Here is a 14,372-nt window from a genome sequence, read left to right as displayed (position 1 = left end):
CACTACCTATAGTTGTCAACACACTTGTTCACCATGGTTCTGTTAGCAGAGAACAGGAAACATACAACAGTGTGTCTTTTGGGTAATTGCCCTGGATCCCTCCCCAGCTACATGGACCCACTGCTCTTCCTCTCTCCACCCAGACTCTTGGATTTCTGGATCTACAGTAATTTGTTTTTAATCCTTTTATGGACACCCTCCCACTTTGCTTTCAGTCTCATTCCTTCTCTCAGTATTGACATTTTCTGCAGGTTTGGGTGAGAAACTCCTTTCTTAGCTTTAGTCCCATGAAACTCTCCCTTCATTCCCCAAGAAAAGAGCTTTCAGGCCTGTATAGGCTGTGTGAGGACTGTCCCTTAAAGCCTGACAAAATCCCATTCCCAAACCATACTGGGAATACTTGACCAGTGTGGGAGCTCCTGTTGTCTTGTTGGTTAATCCAATGGCCATTGGACCTTGACTCTTCATTCTCATGCAGGTCTGCTTCAGAGGGGCATCTGAAGTTGTGAGTTGTAAAAGACGCAACAATGAGTTCCAAATGCAGCTTCTCTGACTTAGAGCCAAGGACCCTGGCTTGGCTATCTGTGCTTTTTGAAAATAGCAGTCCATATCTTGGCATATCGGGGCATGATTTTTAGGGAGGCTGCTGCTAATTTTTCTTTTTTAAAAATTTTGTATTGATATTTTTGCATAAGAAATATATGAGGCATTTACAGCCTTGTTTTTCTCAGTAAAAGATCCTCTATTCAACCAATAGCTCAAGTCAAAAATCCGTAGGAATCTTTACTGTTTCTCTTTCCTATCGACTCACTTACTTACTTACCTACCTATCTACCTAGCCCACATGCTAACCATTGACAAGCCCCGCCAACTCTACCTCCAAAACATATCATGTCTATTTATTCTCATCACTTTCTCTGCTCAGGGATTGGACTGTGGTGAGGTGAGTGAAACATTTGCCTCAGGCATGGTGTTTAAGGGGACATCAACAAATTCAGTAGTCAAGGTAAATAATATTTTAATATCATAATTTTTTAAAAAGTAAAAATTAATGAAAAGATCCATAATAAACAAGGTTTCAAGATTTTAAATAAATATAGTATCCAGCATAGCACTTGTATGACTCACCTCACTGTGCCACCTTAATCCTGCCACTGGCTCCAATCAAACTTTATTTGTAAAAAACAGGAAGCCGGTTTGAGGGTCGTAGTTTGCCAATTTGATTTTTTTAATTTCAAAAACATTTTTAAAGTATTTGTTTTTAAAAGGTTTATCAAATTAAAGTTACCTTACAGTGCCAGGGTGGAGTGAGCTGTTCCCTTTGTCTCTCCCATGTAAGTCACAACCAGTAGGACATCCATTGACCAACAAAAGACTCCCTGCACAGCACACCAGAATGCCTGAGAGGTGCATACATCTATACTTCTGAAGGTGGGTGGATTGGACTTCCAGGAGGCAGGGGAGCAGCTCCCTCCCCCTTTCCCAGCAGTGACAGTCCAAAAGACAGATACCATTGGCAGGGGCGGTGGTGCCCTGACCTGAGGTTTCAAAAAGCATGCTGATGCTGGAGACCAGAGGCTGCAGGAACAGCCACAGTGCTCATGACTCAGCCCCTCCCACTTCCCCAGCAGTGGTACATGACACTGGAGACCGGAGGCCTCAGGAGCTATAGCAGGACCCATGACCCAGCCCACAGTGATGGCACCCCGACACTGACCCTACCAGCAGTGGGGGCTGCATACAAGACCCCAGCCCTCTGGCAGCAGCGGTGACACCCATGAACGCAGTGCCCCTGGCAGTAGTTCTCCCCGGACCCCAGATAACCCCAGTGCAGCAGTGCAGGCGGCATGTGGCAGCTGCAGCCAAGCCTGTGGAGAGCCCATGGAGGGCCAGCGGGGGATCACAAGACCCAAGTGACCACAAAAGCAGCAGAAGTGCTCTCAACCTGGCGACCCCAGTGGCAGCACCCACAACTGAAGCAACATTGCAGGCAGCAAGCCACCTGCAACCTCGGAGACACAAGCAGCACAAGGAGGGCACTGATGATGCCTCTGGCAGAGGCACTGGAGGGTGGAAAGTGCAGGCTCTCAAACACAACCAGAAGCAACTCAGAATCAAAGTAAGAAAAGCCTTGCCCACATAAGAAAGGTGTTTACTACCACAAATGTGCCGGCCCAGGATCAACTCATCAAGCACCGTGAAGAACTACAGTAACATGTCAGAACAGAAAGAAAATGATGTCTCTCCAAAAACCAAACATGAAGTCACAGAAGATTTCAACCTAACTGACAGAGAATTCAAAAGAGATGTCATGACGGAACAATGAGTTACAAGAAAACTCAGAAAGACATTAATGAACTCAGGAATAAAATTAATGAACAGAAGGAGTACTTCACCAAACAGATTGAAACTCTAAACAAAAACCAAACAAATTCTGGAGATGAAGACCACAATTAATGAGATGAAAAATAAAGCTAAAGCATTGGAAATACAGCAGAAAATGTGGAAGAGACAACTAGTGAGCTCGAAGATAGAAATCCAGAAATGATTCAGGTGGAAGAGGCGATAGACTAAGATTTTTTAAATGAAGAAATTGTACAAAAAATATCCAACTGTATTAGGAAAAGCAACATAAGGATAATGGATATCCCAGAAGGAGACGAGAAGGAGAAAACAGCCGAGAGCTTATTTAAATAAATAATATTTGAAAACTTCTCAAACTTGGGGAAGGAACTAGACCCACAAGTACATGAAGATAATAGAACTCCTAATTATCAAAACATTAAAAGACCTCTCCAAGGCACATTATATTAAAACTGTCAAAAGTCAATGCCATTACCATAGGGGAAGGCTAAAGGGGTAAAGGGGTAAAGGGGCACATATGTATGGTGATAGATGAGAACTAGACTATTGGTGGTGAACATGATGCAATCTATACAGAAACTGATAAATAATAATGTACACCTGAAATTTACACAGTGCTGTAAGCCAATACGACCTCAATAAAAAGCAAAGAATACTTACAACACCCCAAAAAATCCAATTTAAAAAAATTATTAAAGGGCTTAGGTAGACATTTTTACAGGAAAGATATTCTGCAAATAAGATATATTTCTACAAATAAACAAGGAACACAGGAAAAGATGCTCACCATCATTAGTCATTAGGGAAATGTAAAATAAAACTGCGATGGGGCCCGCCCAGTGGCACAGCAGTTGAGTGTGCACGTTCTGCTTCGGTGGCCTGGGGTTCGCTGGTTTGGATCCCAGGTGCAGATATGGCACTGTTTGGCAAGCCATGCTGTGGTAGGCGTCCCACATACAAAGCAGAGGAAGATAGGCACGGACGTTAGCTCAGGGCCAGCCTTCTTCAACAAAAAGAGGAGGATTGGCAGCAGTTAGCTCAGGGCTAAACTTCCTAAAAAAAAAAAAAAAAAAGAAAAACCAACATTGATGCATGCCAGCAAGATGGTGCGATAGGAAGGCCCAGCACTCATTGCCCACAGAAACCATGATTTAACCATAATCCATGGATGAAAATACCTTTAGGAAAGTTCTGGAATTCAGGTGTGAGGTCTCAGCATGCCGGTGGAGCAGAAAATCTGAGAACGACCACACTGAAAAGGGCAGAAAGGACAGCTCCACCTGCGTCACCGTTCCCACAGGCTGGCTCGGCTCAGCTCAGAGAGACCCCTCCACCTGCGATTTCTCTCAGGGGGAAGAGAGCAGTGTGAGCGTCACTTCCACAGGCTTTCCAGGCACTGCTTGAAAGCCTATGTCTGTCTTGCTGAGGGAATCAGCATGGCTGGATCCTCTGGAGGTAGCTAAGAACAAAGATGTGGAGAGGGGTTCACAGCAACCACTGTGGGATCTCAAAGCCAGCCCACAGACACTGCCAGCCACCCCACCCACAGGCCCTGCAGCTGGTATGGATGTTCCTCAGAAAACTGAAAACAGGGCTACCATATGATGCAGGAATGCCACCCTGGGTATATATCCAGAGGAAATGAAATCAGGATCTCAGAGAGATATCTGCACCCCATGTTCACTGCGGCATTACTCACAATAGCCAAGATACGGGAACAAACTAAATGTCCATCAATGGCCGTATGGATAAAGAAAATGTGATGCATTTAAACACAATGGGATATTATTCAGCCTTAGAAAAGAAGGACATCCTGCCAATTGTGACAAGATGGATGAACCTGGAGGACATTATGCTAAGTGAAATAAGACAGACACAGAAAGATAAATATTGCATAAATTCACTTTTATGTAGAATAAAAAAAAACTGAACTCATAGTAACACACAGTAGAATAGTGATTACCAGAGGCTGTGGGATGGGGAGAAAGAAATGATATTGATCAAATGTAATAAACTGTCTGTAATAAGGTGAATAAGTTATGGAGACAAATGTACAGTATGGTGACTATAGTCAATATTGTGTTATATACCTGAAATTTACTAAGAGATCTCAAGTATTCTCACCACACACACACACACACACACACACACACACACACATACACACACAGACATGCAAATTGTAACTATGTGAGGTGAAGGATGTGTTAATTAGCTTGAGCACAGTGATCTTTTCAAAATGTGCGTATTATCAAAATATCAAGATGTACACCTTAAATATATACAATTCCTATTTGTCAATTATACCCCAGTAAAGCTGAAGGGAAAAGAAAAAAAAGGTCAATGACAGAGAAAGAAAATTAAGGGCAGCCAGAGAATAGAAAATAAGATAGAATGGAACCCCCATCAGTCTATCAGTGGATTTCTCAGCAGAAATTCTACAGGTTAGGAGAGAATGGAATGAGAGATTCAAAATATATCACAGAAATATACCACTTCAAATATATATAGACACACAGAGAAAAACTCATGTCCACAATCAATATACTCACAGACAGAAACTCAGACTCTCAGGTCTCTAATGCAGAATAAGACAACCAAACACACATGCACACACACACACTCCCAGACCCTCCCTCCCACCCCAGCCCACAAGACAGCTCCCAAGAGAGACAGACAGCCCTGGCACTCAGTGGAGGCCACTGCAGGCAGACAGGATGAATAGACCTCAGCATGACCTGCCCCACCTAAGCTATCATGGCAGGGGGCATTTTCCTGATTCCAAACCAAATACTGGGGATCTGCCTCAAGCCAGGGCCTTCTGGATGGCTGTGCGTGGGTCCTGAGATGCCAGAGAGTGACCAGGGTAGGGTTTCTCTGAGGACAGGGGTCCAGGGCAGGGACAGGGACCCTGACAGGGTGCAGTTAGAGTGGGTGTTTTGGATGGGGCTTAGCAGATCCTGAGGTCAAGAGAGGTGGAGAGGAGAGCTTCCCCAGGACCCTGCCGTGTGTTGGAGAGGGCTGCACCCTCTCCTACAATAACAACAATAACAGTAATGCCATCACCAGAGCTATTATATGGCAATATTATCTTCATCACAGCAATGACTGACCATTAGTCCCAGGTCAAGGAGCTGAGAGCTGACCATGGCTGCCTGGTTTGGCCTCATCTTCAGAGTAGGGCAGACCTCAAGCAAAGCTGGGTCCTGGACAAAGCTTCTCTCTGGCCCCTTCTCCCTCTGGAGTCTCTAGGCCTCAGTCTGCCCCTCTCCCAAAATCCCTTCCCAGACCCAAGTCCTCTCTGACCCTTTTCTCAGCCTTGGTACCGCCCTCTCCATGACCACTCTGAAGCTGATTCCCCAGCTGTGCAAGGGGGATAGAGATGGTACCAACCTCAGCATCCCATGAGATGATGCCTACACAGCACAATGCTTAGCACATGCCCATAAGAGGAGGGACCTTTGATTATATCATTATTGCCTTTAATGAATGTGCACCTTCTAAGGCACAAGTTCTGGGAGGACAGAGACCCTGGGAGATGATGCCAATATGCACAGGGACTGGGCACTTGGCTACCTCTTGTCCTTATGACAGTCTTCAGACTCAGGCATGGACACTCCCATTTTAATGAAGGAAACCTGATCAGTGTCACACAGCTGGTAAGCTGCACAGCCAGCTCTCAAGCCCAAGGCTCCTGGCCTGGCCTCCAGGGGCCTTGAAGGGCTCCCCTGCACTAGCTTTTGGTTGCAAGCACTTCCTTGGCTGCATAAAGGATCTCAACTGTTCCAGGTCCCCAACCTCTGTTCACTTCTCTTTCTTTCCTTCCTCCCTGCTGGAGCTCTGATCAGGGTGACCCTGGCATCCTTCATGGAAGTCCCCAGTCCCTTACAGGCTGGGCCTCTCTCCCATTCACTTCTCTGCTGGTCTGACTTCCACACCTTCTGTACTGGTCTCTCCTTGTGTAACCAGGTAAGCCCACCTCTGGGGTTCTTTAGGCAGCCAACAGCATCTAAACAGAATTTCATATGCTCTATTGTTTTGTTTTGTTTTTGTTTTGCCTGTTTTTATGGTTTCTTTATATTTATGGTGAAAGCCAGTGATTTTCCACCATAAAAGTGATGGAACATTTCCTGTTTACTATAAATTTACATAATAATAAAAATGGTGGGATTTAAAGTAATGATTTTAAGCTGCCATGGGCCTGAATGAGTTGGGGAAACAGTGTGCCCAATCATGCAGAACAGAGCCTTAAGGAATTCAGGATGGGAACAAGGAGAGATGATCACCAGTGGGGTTTGTCCTAGTCACCTGAGTCCCCTGGCCCCTGCCCGCCTATGTGGCTCTCCCCACCCATCACTTCTGGTGCTGCCAAGCTCTCTCCGTATTGCCCCCATGTGGCCCAGCAGAGAAGCTGATGAACTTTCTCTCTTAAAATGCTCACTTTCCTGGAGATCCTGGGAGATCAATCATGAGAGTCAGCTTAGAGATTTCCCCCATTAAAGTTCATAATGTAGAGCCATGCTATCTAGTAAGATGACATAGATAAGTGACATATCCACTGCTGTTTCAGGTGATAAAATATCTGGTTCATTAGGAATGATTTTGAGACCACACACACTTTGTCACGCAAAGTAGAATATCCAGACCAGAAGAAGACATATTTTCTTACCATTTAATCATAATCATATCATTCAGGTCAAATATAGCCTCTTTTCCTTTGGGATTTCTTCCTACAGTCTTATTTTATTAATCATATTTATAAATATTACAGTATTTTCAAACATATGGAACTATCTAGTAGCTTTCTATCAGTGACTTCTAGCACAGTTCCATTATTAGAAACATGTTCTGTGTGATGTCATTCCTCTAAAATATATTGAAATTTGCTTTATAGCCCAAATAAATAGGATTGATTTTGTAAATGTATCATATGTGCTTAAAATTAATGTATCCTTGAGGCTGACCTTGTGGCCTAGTGATTAAATTCAGCATGCTTCACTTTGGCAGCCCAGGTTCAATTCCCGGGCACGGACCTACACCACTCAGTAGCAGCATGCTGTGGTGGTGACCCACATACAAAACAGAGGAAGATTAGCCCAGATATTCATTCAGGGGAATCTTCCTCAGCAAGAAAAAAAAATGTGTCCTCAACAGTTGTTTTCTGGGTATAGATAGATATACGTATACATCTACGGTATTAAGATGATGTGCTATTAAGATCTTTTGCATCTTACAGATGTTCTGTCTGCTTTTTGTATGAATTGCTGAGGGAGGGGTGTGAAAACCTCCCACTGTGCTTGTGTATTTGATTCTTCTTTCACTTCCGTCATCATTTGCTTTATATTTTTAAGCAAATGCCCATGGGAAATCTTGGGAGGTTGGAAAGGAAGGAGGGAATGTCCAGAAGTGGGCGGCAGGGGACCTGGGTTGGGAAGGACCGGAAACCAAGTCGTTGAAGGTTCCAGAGAGGACCTGTCATTGGGATGCTCCTGGTGAGGCACCAAGTTGGGGAGGGGCATTCTAAAAACGAGGTCACGCAGAGTGTGCACTGTGATGAACCAAAGGTGAAGGCAGGGGATTGGTCAAGAGGGAGTATAAAGGATCGGGATTCCTAAGGCAGCACCCAAACAGGAGAAGGTTTAGAGGAAGACGAAGCCCTTGTCCCCTCCAACTGCTCCTGAGAGTCCACTTCACCTGCTCCTTGTGTCCTGCTGACCTACTGACCTGTCTGAGCCCTCCTCCCTCCCCTCTAGGACTTGATCTCACCCAGTACTTTCCCTGACTCCCTTCTTCTTCTCCTCCCAGGTGTCCAACACCCACCTTCCTGCACAGCCCCTGCACAATCCCATCCCGAATTCCAACTCCTCCCTGGACCCCCTCCCCACCCCTCTACTGAACCCCTCCACATTTTTACTTCCCAGTTGCCTTCCTGGAAACCTCAGGGCCCTTGAGAGGATCAGGACATGGAGGTGCAGGGGATGGTCTTGTGGCTCCTCCTGCTCGGGTCTCCCAGTTACCCAACCATGAATGTGAATAAATATCAGACATCACTGGTATCTTCTTTTTATTGGGCTCTTTCCCATGGTGGTTAATAACAGCTTTTCATGGAATCCTTGTCGGGAACTCAGACATTCCTTCTTTCTTTCTTTCTTCTTTTTTTATTTTTGAGGAAGATTAACCCTGAGCTAACATCTGCTGCAAATCCTCCTCTTTTTGCTCAGGAAGACTGGTCCTGAGCTCACATTCATGCCCATATGCCTCTACTTTATATGTGGGACACCTACGACAGCGTGGCGTGCCAAGTGATGCCATGTCTGCATCGGGATCCAAACTGGCAAACCCCGGGCTGCTGAAGCGGAATGTGCACACTTAACTGCCATGCCACTGAGCCGGCCCCGGAACTCAGACATTCCTGAAGGCTGAGGGCCTCAGGGCAGGTTTTTTGACCAGCCTGAACTGGTTCTGGCCACAGCTGTCCACATCAAGTTCTGGGTCCTGACAGCACTGCTTGGACCAAACACAACAAGGCTGACAGGATGGAAACCTGAAAATAGTAACTTTATAGCTTCAAGAAGGAAGAATCTGTGAATATACTGAAAGCCATTGAGATGTACGTCATCAATGGGAGAAGTGCATGATTTCTGAATTATATCTCAATAAAGTTGTTTTTAGAAACATAGGGAACTCTTATTTAATAGAAGTCATGGGAGTTAGACTGGCTCCTGGAAGCCTTGTCAAGATCCTGCTTCAAGATATGGAAGTGTAGGGTCCATCTCATTTTTGGTTTGTTTTCCTGTAAGTACATGGTTCATATACGTGAAAGTTGGCAGCCCTGGGAGCAGTGGTATCGAAGCATTGGTGTTGGTACTAGTCTGTTAGAAAGTGAGATGTCATTTGTGCTCTGTGCTTTCTAGATTGTTGGCTTTTAACAACTTCTGAGTCATCCCTTCCTTTTGCTCTTGGAAGCTGCCCCCAGGGACTCTGTGTCCAACCAGGATGATGGGAGCCCTGAGAAGTCCCTCACAAAATAGGTGGCTGCATCCTGCTGGGATGTTTATAATGGGGAAATCATCAGGAGTGATATGACCAGCAGGTGAATGACTTGTGCTTTCTTTAGTAAAGTGTTCACGTCCAGAGTGTTGATTTATGCAAAGCTAAAAGGGTCCTTAATGTCCTTAGGCTTGTCCAAATATAAAGAAATTCCAGATTCTTACTGTGAAACGTTTACTTTGTCATTAAAAAACATGTCTACCTCCAGGAGAAGGAGCGAGAGGTGGGGGGTGGAAAGATACTGAGAACACCCTACAGAGATAAGTAGATGTGTTTCGATCAGCATGCGCCAGATTTGTAGAGAGGGATCTGGAAAGGTCTAGTGGTCAAGAATAACCCTTGCATTGAGGCAGAATCATCCCACATGAATAGCTCCAATCAAAGAAGAATCTATTCTGTTTCTTTTGAGTCTACAAAGGAGGAAATTTCTTGATAGTCTCCATTGAAACATTTCCTTCTCTACCTAGGCTACATTCTCATGGATGAGTTAAGCTCTCTTTCCCTACCTCATCTTTGAGAACCTGGATAAATTAACTCGTCTTGCAGTTCCCACAGCCACCCTTTTTCGTGGTCATTGACCGTCAGAATCTCAGCTTTTTGGCCCCATTGGATCTCATCTAGGTAGGAGTCAACTACTGATATCAGTGTCCAGACAGTTGCCAGATGTAACGAGAGTGCCCACGACTGGGGATGTTTAACCAGGTAGTGACCAGATGGTCTTTGTCTTTTTTGTACATTTGGTCCACGTGTTTATCCATTGTGCTGAGAGCTACTGCTCTCTCTCTGACAGTGGTGACTCAAAGACGGTGTCTGTTTCCCATGAGCACACATTTTACTGACCCCAGCTGTGAGGGCTGAAGATGAAAATGTTATAGATTTCAGAGGCTACTTTCTAGAGAAGTTTTATTTGCACAAAACTGAAGTTTGGTATGTGGATTAGTACGAATTACATTGTGAGTTTGTTTTCTCCTAAGATCCTTGTAAATCTAGTTTTTGTAAATCAATGTTTGCCTTTTTATGTTGCCTTTGGTTTTGGTGAACATGCATTCCAGAAATTTTGTATTCCCTTACAAATTAATTTTCATGGTTGCTGTTGCTTGATTTAGGTGCAATACTATGAAATATGAATGTGAATTCTTTTTGTTAGCTATGTGGAATTGTGTTTTTAACTAACTTCAATTCTCATACTTTTAATCATAATATACAAGATCACAGTATTATGCAAATCTTTACGTACTTCCGAAATCTGACATTATGTGCTCTGGTCAGAATCAAAGTGAACACTGAAAGCAAACCTCAGTGATTTCAGAAGCCTGGACTAACCAATAATCTATACTTAATTTTTATTGGAATAGTAATCCAAGTATTATTATAATAGCAGCTGCCCATGTCTCTCAGCTATGTGCATATTTGTGAACATCTCTCTGTATTATTCTCGTTTGTGTCTTAAGCACACATCTTTGATTGTTTTTGTCCATTCTTCTGGATATTTGGGCAGATTTTTGAAGATGTTTCAAAGAATTTTATCCAAGTTCTTCGTGAATCTACAACAGAAGACCTAGGTTTCCATCCACTACAAGTTTGATTTGACTTATTTTTCAATTATAAATTGATTTATAAACTCGTAAGCTCTGTTAACTGTTTAAAAAATATTTGCAATGTGTTTGTCAGCAAGTAAAACTTATCAGTTTGTGTATCACACACAGCTTAAGTGTGGTATAATTCATGCATAAAAGAAGCACATTTTTAATGAATACGATTTGTTGATGTTTGACATACGTATGCAGCAAGGAAACCACCACCATGTGTCTGTGTGTGTGTTTACAGTGTGGTGAGAGACTGGCGGTGGGGACAGGCACTGGAAACTCGCCTCCCTCGTTCTTGAGAGCCACATCACCCGCTCCTCTGCAAAATGGCCCTGCTCTTTTCACCCCTTTCCCATCCATTACCGCAATTCACTGCCATGGTTATGTCCTATTGTCATGGAATAATGCAATGCATGCTTTTATACTTCATAAAGTTATTTATATTTAAATAAAAAATACTTGCACGCATACTGGATTTTGTGTTTCTACTGTTGTTGACTGTAATGCATAACTTAATGCTTTCAGAAGACCAATTTCCTAAGACAAAGTTGACTTACCAGGGGCATGTTCAAAACTTCACAGGACTGTCGAGGTTCCAAATGGACACTAATCCATTAGCCTGAGTCCCCCAAGGAAGAGGATGTGGAGCAGAGCCACCGTTGACCTGCTGTGGACATGTGGTGTGTGAGATATAAACCTTCGCTGTGGTAAGCCACTGAGAGTCTGGATCACTCATTCACAGACGTAACCTTCTTTGTCCTGACTGATGCATGACTTAATGCCGTTATAAGAGAAATTTCCCAAGACGAAGTCAACCACAGGCTTCCTCAGCACCTCAGAGAGCAGGCCTCGAAGGAGGGCCAGGGTGGAACCCCTGTGCAAGACAGACCTTCTGCAAGGTCCAGTTACAGCACTCGCCACCTATGAGACCTTGAGCAATTCTCTTCCTCTGGCTCCTCATCCCTAAAATGGGATATGGGGAGTGCTGGGTAAATACGATAACACACATGAAGATTTTTTTCTCTGGGCACATTATACTGCTCAGAGGGAAACCTCAATACATTTTCCCTAATATTAATCAGAGCCTTGGTCCCAACTCATTAGGGTAGGAAGCATTTCTGATTGACAGTAGGAGGAGATAAAGTGTCCTTGACGCCTGAGCACCCTGGATGGGATTCAATCCCATCTCTGCCAGTACCAGGCATGGGACCTTGGAGGCAGCACAGTGCCCCGCACCTGGTTTTAGAACATAATGCAGCTGCGGCTGGGGTGGGTGGAAACGCAGTACGAGCTCAGGAGCTGTGAGGAAGACTGCTCAGGGTCAGCTCCCCACAGGGCAGGCTCTGGAGTTTACCGCCAAGCGGCAGCACATTCTCCTGAAAGTCAACCCTATAAGTGACTGACCCAGAGGCTAAACGCAGTGAGCCCAGGAATAATGGCAAGTACCCATCTTCCCAAGTGTGATGGCCCCTGCAGATCTCGGCCCCAGGGAGGTCGGAGCCTTGGAGCTCGCGGAACCCTGAAGCCCGAGATTCTTGCCTTTCTGCCCCCTCCACTCTGGGCCCCTTCACAGAGCCACTCCAGCCTAACCCATTGCTCCCCTTCCACCCACCCTAGCCCAGCTCCCCCGCTTCCTCCTTGCTTCCTCTTGTCTCTGCTTCTCTCTAGTTCTGTTTCCTTCTGACTTCCCTTTGCTCTCTAGGACTTAACCACCCCCCGCCCCCGACATCACTCACTCTCCCCCTGCCTGTCTCTTTCTTGTCTCTCTCCCCAGGCCCTCACACCCTCTGCTCCACTGCAGTCCTGTCCAGGACCACAGACACCACCACCCTCGCCTCCACACCCTCCCTGCCATGTTTTGGCCCAGGTTCTGCTCACAGTGAATGAGAATGTGGTTAAGAGTCTGCTCATGCTGAGATTTACTGCTGTGCCGTTGTTCCAAGCCACTCCTGGGCAGCATGTGCACAGTCAGACCTTGACCTTTTGGTCTGGTCTCAACCCCAGAACTGATGAAGGGCTGGCCACTTACTCCTGCTTGGAAGGAGGGAGGGCCCTTCAGCCTCCAGGGGCTGCGGGGGCAGAATGGATTGGATTGGGGGACCTGGAGGGAGCCAGCTGTTTCCACCCCAGCACCTTCTCCTTGAGGTATGTGGGGGGTCCCATGCCATTGATGCCTGCCCTGCCCATCCCTCAATAAGGAAATCATGGGAGGATTATGGGACCTCATGGGACTTACAAAAAACTCTGCTTCCATCAACTCCCCACAAAGCCTCCTGGACTTGGTGCTATTGGGGGGCAGCTGGCAAGTTGACTGAAGGGCACAAAACCTGGATTACCGCAGGGCCTCTTCACTGGTCTCCCGGAGCCACTCCCGGTTCCTCATCTATTCCCCACCATCAGAAATCGGCCACTTCCTGGGGACAGATAGCTGTCTCTCTGATCACCAGACACCCCTGGGACTGGCAGGCACCACGTGAGTATTTACTGACTGAACAAACACAACCACAGCCAGATCCAGATGTAGGATGTGTCCACCACCACAGAAGGACTTCTCAGGCCCCTCGCAGTCAACAGTACCCCTCCCAAAATAACCTTGCTTCTGCCTCATTCCCATGGTTTCTGCCTGTTTTTGAACTGCGCGTACAAGACTCACACTGTGTACGCTCCCTGGAGTGAGTCGGTTGGTCCTCCAAAAAGCAGACGCTGACACTGAGTTAGAACCATAAAGGGTGTATTAGGGGTGACAATAAGAAAGATAAAAGTGGAGGGGGCAGGATTGGGTAGGGAAAACCATAATCAATTGCCATAGCCTTTTTACCATGGCTCAGACTCCTCTTTCAAAATGATCGTCCTGTAAGGCAAAGAGATTTGGGGTTATTTCAATGTGATCTTATTTTGTCCTGTATACATTTGTCTTCTATAATATATCTGTGGCTTCTGATGAGCACTTTACTGTGTGGCTGCATATTTAATGGAAAATAATTGCCTTTGGATCTCAGGTATAGATCTCTGAACTCACATATTCTCAAAATTATCTTTCCTTTTTTGACTGGAAGTTCCTGAATTTCACTAGGAAAAAGGGGGGGGGGGTCTTTGCCTTATCTTTCAAACAAGGATTGTGCATCTCTGGGCCTGAGCTCTTACGCCCTTAGTTTAGTTGAATGTACTTCAGTGACCATCTTCTGATAATCTTCTGTGTGGAGATATTTTCATTTGAATAGTGAGAATGGTGAGTGCCAACATGTCCCAGCCATTTTGCAAGACACTTTCATTATGTACTTAGTCTTGTCTTCCTCACAATGACCTCAGAAGCCAGTATTACCCCCTCTCACAGACAACGGGGCTGAGGCTCTGAGTAGGCCCCACTGAGAG

This window comes from Equus caballus, chromosome 13 (assembly GCF_041296265.1).
Source record: "Equus caballus isolate H_3958 breed thoroughbred chromosome 13, TB-T2T, whole genome shotgun sequence".
Classification (NCBI taxonomy): domain Eukaryota; kingdom Metazoa; phylum Chordata; class Mammalia; order Perissodactyla; family Equidae; genus Equus; species Equus caballus.
This window is presented reverse-complemented; position numbering follows the sequence as displayed.